A 9,271-nucleotide genomic window follows, 5' to 3' on the forward strand; every position below is an offset into this window, starting at 1 on the left:
TGGTATGTACTGGGAGGGAACTGGGATGTAGTGGGAGGGAACTGGGAGGGAACTGGGATGTACTGGGAGGGAACTGGTATGTACTGGGAGGGAACTGGGATGTACTGGGACATACTGGCAGGGAACTGGGATGTACTGGGAGGGGATTGGGATGTACTGGGAGGGAACTTGGATGTATTGGGAGGGAAGTGTTATGTACCAAGGGGGAACTGGGACGTACTGGGATGTAGTGGGAGTGAACTGTGAAGTACTGGGATGTACTGTGAGGGAACTGGGATGTACTGGGAGGGAACTTTAAAGTACTGGGATGTACTTAGAGGAAACTGGGAGGCAACTGGCATGTACTGGGATGTACTGGAATGGAACTGGGAGTGAACTGTGTGTGAACTGGGAGGGAACTGGGATGTACTGTGAGGGAACTGGGATGTACTGGGATGTACTGGGAGGGACTGGGAGGGATCTGGGATGTACTGGGCTGCACTGGTAGGGAACTGGGATGTACTGGGAGGAAACTGGAATGTCCCAGTTGACACCCACTTCCCTCCCAGGTTCCTCCCAGTATATCCCAGTTTCCTCCCAGTATATCCCAGTTTCCTCCCAGTACATCCCAGTAAATCCCAGTTCGCTCCCAGTACATCCCAATACATCGCCGTACATTCCAGTTCCGTTCCTGTCCATCCCAATACATCCCCGTTCCATGCCAGTACATCCCAGTTTCCTACCAGTTCATCCCCGTACATCCCAATTCCCTCCCGGTTCACTACCACTTCTTTCCCAGTGCCTCCCAATACATCCCAAATCCGTCCCATTACATCCCAGTACATCCCAGTTCCCTCCCAGTACTGGGAGGCACTACAATGTGCGGGGATGCCCTGGGATGTACTGTGGAGGAACTAGGATGTACAGGCTTGTACTGGGTTGTACCGGGTGGAACTGGCAGGAATTTGGGATGTACCAGGATGTACTGGGATGTACTGGGAGGTAACTGTTATGTACTGGGAAGGAACTGGTAGGGAACTGGGATGTACTGGTATGTACTGGGAGGGAAGTGTTATGTACTGAGGGTAACTGGGACGTACTGGGATGTGCTGGGAGGGAACTGTGAAGTACTGGGATGTACTGGGAGGGAACTGGGATGTACTGGGTGGAAAGTGTTGGGAATTGGGATTTACTGGGAGGGACCTGGGATGTACTGGGAGGCACTGCAATGTGCGGGGATGTCCTGGGATGTACCGTGGAGGAACTAGGATCTACAGGCTTGTACTGGGTTGTACCGGGTGGAACTGGCAGGGATTTGGGATGTACCAGGATGTACTGGGATGTTCTGGGATGTACTGGGAGGTAACTGTTATGTACTGGGAAGGAACAGGGAGGGAACTGGGATGTACTGTGAGGGAACTGGGACGTACTGTGAGGACACTGGGATGTACTGTTATGTACTGGGAGGGAAGTGTTATGTACTGAGGGGAACTGGGACGTACTGGGATGTACTGGGAGGGAACTGTGAAGTACTGGGATGTACTGGGAGTGAACTGGGAGGGAACTGGTATGTAGTAGGATGTACTGGGTGGGAACTGGGATGTACCAGGATGTACTGGGATGTACTGGGAGGGAACTGGTATGTACTGGGAGGGAACTGGGATGTAGTGGGAGGGAACTGGGAGGGAACTGGGATGTACTGGGAGGGAACTGGGATGTACTGGGAGGGAACTGGGATGTACTGGGACATACTGGCAGGGAACTGGGATGTACTGGGAGGGGATTGGGATGTACTGGGAGGGAACTTGGATGTATTGGGAGGGAAGTGTTATGTACCAAGGGGGAACTGGGACGTACTGGGATGTAGTGGGAGTGAACTGTGAAGTACTGGGATGTACTGTGAGGGAACTGGGATGTACTGGGAGGGAACTTTAAAGTACTGGGATGTACTTAGAGGAAACTGGGAGGCAACTGGCATGTACTGGGATGTACTGGAATGGAACTGGGAGTGAACTGTGTGTGAACTGGGAGGGAACTGGGATGTACTGTGAGGGAACTGGGATGTACTGGGATGTACTGGGAGGGACTGGGAGGGATCTGGGATGTACTGGGCTGCACTGGTAGGGAACTGGGATGTACTGGGAGGAAACTGGAATGTCCCAGTTGACACCCACTTCCCTCCCAGGTTCCTCCCAGTATATCCCAGTTTCCTCCCAGTATATCCCAGTTTCCTCCCAGTACATCCCAGTAAATCCCAGTTCGCTCCCAGTACATCCCAATACATCGCCGTACATTCCAGTTCCGTTCCTGTCCATCCCAATACATCCCCGTTCCATGCCAGTACATCCCAGTTTCCTACCAGTTCATCCCCGTACATCCCAATTCCCTCCCGGTTCACTACCACTTCTTTCCCAGTGCCTCCCAATACATCCCAGTTCCGTCCCATTACATCCCAGTACATCCCAGTTCCCTCCCAGTACATCCCAGTTCCCTCCCAGTACTGGGAGGGAACTGGGATGTACTGGGAGGCACTACAATGTGCGGGGATGTCCTGGGATGTACCGTGGAGGAACTAGGATGTACAGGCTTGTACTGGGTTGTACCGGGTGGAACTGGCAGGGATTTGGGATGTACCAGGATGTACTGGGATGTACTGGTATGTACTGGGAGGTAACTGTTATGTACTGGGAAGGAACAGGGAGGGAACTGGGATGTACTGGTAGGGAACTGGGATGTACTGTGAGGGAACTGGGACGTACTGTGAGGACACTGGGATGTACTGTTATGTACTGGGAGGGAAGTGTTATGTACTGAGGGGAACTGGGACGTACTGGGATGTACTGGGAGGGAACTGTGAAGTACTGGGATGTACTGGGAGTGAACTGGGAGGGAACTGGTATGTAGTAGGATGTACTGGGAGGGAACTGGGATGTACTGGGAGGGAACTGGTATGTACTGGGAGGGAACTGGGATGTACTGGGACATACTGGCAGGGAACTGGGATGTACTGGGAGGGGATTGGGACGGACTGGGAGGGAACTGGGATGTACTGGGCTGCACTGGTAGGGAACTGGGATGTACTGGGAGGAAACTGGAATGTCCCAGTTGACACCCACTTCCCTCCCAATGCCTCCCAGTATATCCCAGTTTCCTCCCAGTATATCCCAGTTTCCTCCCAGTACATCCCAGTAAATCCCAGTTCGCTCCCAGTACATCCCAATACATCGCAGTACATTCCAGTTCCGTTCCTGTACATCCCAATACATCCCCGTTCCATGCCAGTACATCCCAGTTTCCTACCAGTTCATCCCCGTACATCCCAATTCCCTCCCGGTTCACTACCACTTCTTTCCCAGTGCCTCCCAATACATCCCAGTTCCGTCCCATTACATCCCAGTACATCCCAGTTCCCTCCCAGTACGTCCCAGTTCCCTCCCAGTACATCCCAGGTCCCTCCCAGTACTGGGAGGGAACTGGGATGTACTGGGAGGCACTACAATGTGCGGGGATGCCCTGGGATGTACCGTGGAGGAACTAGGATGTACAGGCTTGTACTGGGTTGTACCGGGTGGAACTGGCAGGGATTTGAAATGTCCTAGGATCTACTAGGATGTACTGGGAGGTAACTGTTATGTACTGGGAGTGAACAGGGAGGGAACTGGGATGTACTGGGAGGGAACTGGGACATACCGTGAGGACACTGGGATGTACTGGTATGTACTGGGAGGGAAGTGTTATGTACTGAGGGGAACTGGGACGTACTGGGATGTACTGGGAGGGAACTGTGAAGTACTGGGATGTACTGGGAGTGAACTGGGAGGGAACTGGTATGTAGTAGGATGTACTGGGTGGGAACTGGGATGTACCAGGATGTACTGGGATGTACTGGGAGGGAACTGGTATGTACTGGGAGGGAACTGGGATGTAGTGGGAGGGAACTGGGAGGGAACTGGGATGTACTGGGAGGGAACTGGTATGTACTGGGAGGGAACTGGGATGTACTGGGACATACTGGCAGGGAACTGGGATGTACTGGGAGGGGATTGGGATGTACTGGGAGGGAACTTGGATGTATTGGGAGGGAAGTGTTATGTACCAAGGGGGAACTGGGACGTACTGGGATGTAGTGGGAGTGAACTGTGAAGTACTGGGATGTACTGTGAGGGAACTGGGATGTACTGGGAGGGAACTTTAAAGTACTGGGATGTACTTAGAGGAAACTGGGAGGCAACTGGCATGTACTGGGATGTACTGGAATGGAACTGGGAGTGAACTGTGTGTGAACTGGGAGGGAACTGGGATGTACTGTGAGGGAACTGGGATGTACTGGGATGTACTGGGAGGGACTGGGAGGGATCTGGGATGTACTGGGCTGCACTGGTAGGGAACTGGGATGTACTGGGAGGAAACTGGAATGTCCCAGTTGACACCCACTTCCCTCCCAGGTTCCTCCCAGTATATCCCAGTTTCCTCCCAGTATATCCCAGTTTCCTCCCAGTATATCCCAGTTTCCTCCCAGTACATCCCAGTAAATCCCAGTTCGCTCCCAGTACATCCCAATACATCGCCGTACATTCCAGTTCCGTTCCTGTCCATCCCAATACATCCCCGTTCCATGCCAGTACATCCCAGTTTCCTACCAGTTCATCCCCGTACATCCCAATTCCCTCCCGGTTCACTACCACTTCTTTCCCAGTGCCTCCCAATACATCCCAGATCCGTCCCATTACATCCCAGTACATCCCAGTTCCCTCCCAGTACTGGGAGGCACTACAATGTGCGGGGATGCCCTGGGATGTACTGTGGAGGAACTAGGATGTACAGGCTTGTACTGGGTTGTACCGGGTGGAACTGGCAGGAATTTGGGATGTACCAGGATGTACTGGGATGTACTGGGAGGTAACTGTTATGTACTGGGAAGGAACTGGTAGGGAACTGGGATGTACTGGTATGTACTGGGAGGGAAGTGTTATGTACTGAGGGTAACTGGGACGTACTGGGATGTGCTGGGAGGGAACTGTGAAGTACTGGGATGTACTGGGAGGGAACTGGGATGTACTGGGTGGAAAGTGTTGGGAATTGGGATTTACTGGGAGGGACCTGGGATGTACTGGGAGGCACTGCAATGTGCGGGGATGTCCTGGGATGTACCGTGGAGGAACTAGGATGTACAGGCTTGTACTGGGTTGTACCGGGTGGAACTGGCAGGGATTTGGGATGTACCAGGATGTACTGGGATGTTCTGGGATGTACTGGGAGGTAACTGTTATGTACTGGGAAGGAACAGGGAGGGAACTGGGATGTACTGTGAGGGAACTGGGACGTACTGTGAGGACACTGGGATGTACTGTTATGTACTGGGAGGGAAGTGTTATGTACTGAGGGGAACTGGGACGTACTGGGATGTACTGGGAGGGAACTGTGAAGTACTGGGATGTACTGGGAGTGAACTGGGAGGGAACTGGTATGTAGTAGGATGTACTGGGTGGGAACTGGGATGTACCAGGATGTACTGGGATGTACTGGGAGGGAACTGGTATGTACTGGGAGGGAACTGGGATGTAGTGGGAGGGAACTGGGAGGGAACTGGGATGTACTGGGAGGGAACTGGGATGTACTGGGAGGGAACTGGGATGTACTGGGACATACTGGCAGGGAACTGGGATGTACTGGGAGGGGATTGGGATGTACTGGGAGGGAACTTGGATGTATTGGGAGGGAAGTGTTATGTACCAAGGGGGAACTGGGACGTACTGGGATGTAGTGGGAGTGAACTGTGAAGTACTGGGATGTACTGTGAGGGAACTGGGATGTACTGGGAGGGAACTTTAAAGTACTGGGATGTACTTAGAGGAAACTGGGAGGCAACTGGCATGTACTGGGATGTACTGGAATGGAACTGGGAGTGAACTGTGTGTGAACTGGGAGGGAACTGGGATGTACTGTGAGGGAACTGGGATGTACTGGGATGTACTGGGAGGGACTGGGAGGGATCTGGGATGTACTGGGCTGCACTGGTAGGGAACTGGGATGTACTGGGAGGAAACTGGAATGTCCCAGTTGACACCCACTTCCCTCCCAGGTTCCTCCCAGTATATCCCAGTTTCCTCCCAGTATATCCCAGTTTCCTCCCAGTATATCCCAGTTTCCTCCCAGTACATCCCAGTAAATCCCAGTTCGCTCCCAGTACATCCCAATACATCGCCGTACATTCCAGTTCCGTTCCTGTCCATCCCAATACATCCCCGTTCCATGCCAGTACATCCCAGTTTCCTACCAGTTCATCCCCGTACATCCCAATTCCCTCCCGGTTCACTACCACTTCTTTCCCAGTGCCTCCCAATACATCCCAGTTCCGTCCCATTACATCCCAGTACATCCCAGTTCCCTCCCAGTACATCCCAGTTCCCTCCCAGTACTGGGAGGGAACTGGGATGTACTGGGAGGCACTACAATGTGCGGGGATGTCCTGGGATGTACCGTGGAGGAACTAGGATGTACAGGCTTGTACTGGGTTGTACCGGGTGGAACTGGCAGGGATTTGGGATGTACCAGGATGTACTGGGATGTACTGGGATGTACTGGGAGGTAACTGTTATGTACTGGGAAGGAACAGGGAGGGAACTGGGATGTACTGGTAGGGAACTGGGATGTACTGTGAGGGAACTGGGACGTACTGTGAGGACACTGGGATGTACTGTTATGTACTGGGAGGGAAGTGTTATGTACTGAGGGGAACTGGGACGTACTGGGATGTACTGGGAGGGAACTGTGAAGTACTGGGATGTACTGGGAGTGAACTGGGAGGGAACTGGTATGTAGTAGGATGTACTGGGTGGGAACTGGGATGTACTGGGAGGGAACTGGTATGTACTGGGAGGGAACTGGTATGTACTGGGAGGGAACTGGGATGTACTGGGACATACTGGCAGGGAACTGGGATGTACTGGGAGGGGATTGGGACGGACTGGGAGGGAACTGGGATGTACTGGGCTGCACTGGTAGGGAACTGGGATGTACTGGGAGGAAACTGGAATGTCCCAGTTGACACCCACTTCCCTCCCAGTTTCCTCCCAGTATATCCCAGTTTCCTCCCAGTATATCCCAGTTTCCTCCCAGTACATCCCAGTAAATCCCAGCTCGCTCCCAGTACATGCCAGTACATCGCAGTACATTCCAGTTCCGTTCCTGTACATCCCAATACATCCCCGTTCCATGCCAGTACATCCCAGTTTCCTACCAGTTCATCCCCGTACATCCCAATTCCCTCCCGGTTCACTACCACTTCTTTCCCAGTGCCTCCCAATACATCCCAGTTCCGTCCCATTACATTCCAGTACGTCCCAGTTCCCTCCCAGTACGTCCCAGTTCCCTCCCAGTACGTCCCAGTTCCCTCCCAGTACATCCCAGGTCCCTCCCAGTACTGGGAGGGAACTGGGATGTACTGGGAGGCACTACAATGTGCGGGGATGCCCTGGGATGTACCGTGGAGGAACTAGGATGTACAGGCTTGTACTGGGTTGTACCGGGTGGAACTGGCAGGGATTTGAAATGTCCTAGGATCTACTAGGATGTATTGGGATGTACTGGGAGGTAACTGTTGTGTACTGGGAAGGAACAGGGAGGGAACTGGGATGTACTGGTAGGGAACTGGGATGTACTGGGAGGGAACTGGGACGTACCGTGAGGACACTGGGATGTACTGGTATGTACTGGGAGGGAAGTGTTATGTACTGAGGGGAACTGGGACGTACTGGGATGTACTGGGAGGGAACTGTGAAGTACTGGGATGTACTGGGAGTGAACTAGGAGGGAACTGGTATGTAGTAGGATGTACTGGGTGGGAACTGGGATGTACCAGGATGTACTGGGATGTACTGGGAGGGAACTGGTATGTACTGGGAGGGAACTGGGATGTACTGGGACATACTGGCAGGGAACTGGGATGTACTGGGAGGGGATTGGGACGGACTGGGAGGGAACTGGGATGTACTGGGCTGCACTGGTAGGGAACTGGGATGTACTGGGAGGAAACTGGAATGTCCCAGTTGACACCCACTTCCCTCCCAATGCCTCCCAGTATATCCCAGTTTCCTCCCAGTATATCCCAGTTTCCTCCCAGTACATCCCAGTAAATCCCAGCTCGCTCCCAGTACATCCCAGTACATCGCAGTACATTCCAGTTCCGTTCCTGTACATCCCAATACATCCCCGTTCCATGCCAGTACATCCCAGTTTCCTACCAGTTCATCCCCGTACATCCCAATTCCCTCCCGGTTCACTACCACTTCTTTCCCAGTGCCTCCCAATACATCCCAGTTCCGTCCCAATACATCCCAGTTCCGTCCCATTACATCCCAGTACATCCCAGTTCCCTCCCAGTACATCCCAGTTCCCTCCCAGTACTGGGAGGGAACTGGGATGTACTGGGAGGCACTACAATGTGCGGGGATGTCCTGGGATGTACCGTGGAGGAACTAGGATGTACAGGCTTGTACTGGGTTGTACCGGGTGGAACAGGCAGGGATTTGGGATGTACCAGGATGTACTGGGATGTACTGGGATGTACTGGGAGGTAACTGTTATGTACTGGGAAGGAACAGGGAGGGAACTGGGATGTACTGTGAGGGAACTGGGACGTACTGTGAGGACACTGGGATGTACTGTTATGTACTGGGAGGGAAGTGTTATGTACTGAGGGGAACTGGGACGTACTGGGATGTACTGGGAGGGAACTGTGAAGTACTGGGATGTACTGGGAGTGAACTGGGAGGGAACTGGTATGTAGTAGGATGTACTGGGTGGGAACTGGGATGTACTGGGAGGGAACTGGTATGTACTGGGTGGGAACTGGGATGTACTGGGACATACTGGCAGGGAACTGGGATGTACTGGGAGGGGATTGGGACGGACTGGGAGGGAACTGGGATGTACTGGGAGGGGATTGGGACGGACTGGGAGGGAACTGGGATGTACTGGGCTGCACTGGTAGGGAACTGGGATGTACTGGGAGGAAACTGGAATGTCCCAGTTGACACCCACTTCCCTCCCAGTTTCCTCCCAGTATATCCCAGTTTCCTCCCAGTATATCCCAGTTTCCTCCCAGTACATCCCAGTAAATCCCAGCTCGCTCCCAGTACATGCCAGTACATCGCAGTACATTCCAGTTCCGTTCCTGTACATCCCAATACATCCCCGTTCCATGCCAGTACATCCCAGTTTCCTACCAGTTCATCCCCGTACATCCCAATTCCCTCCCGGTTCACTACCACTTCTTTCCCAGTGCCTCCCA

Source organism: Phalacrocorax aristotelis, unplaced genomic scaffold (genome assembly GCF_949628215.1).
Source record: "Phalacrocorax aristotelis unplaced genomic scaffold, bGulAri2.1 scaffold_50, whole genome shotgun sequence".
NCBI lineage: Eukaryota > Metazoa > Chordata > Aves > Suliformes > Phalacrocoracidae > Phalacrocorax > Phalacrocorax aristotelis.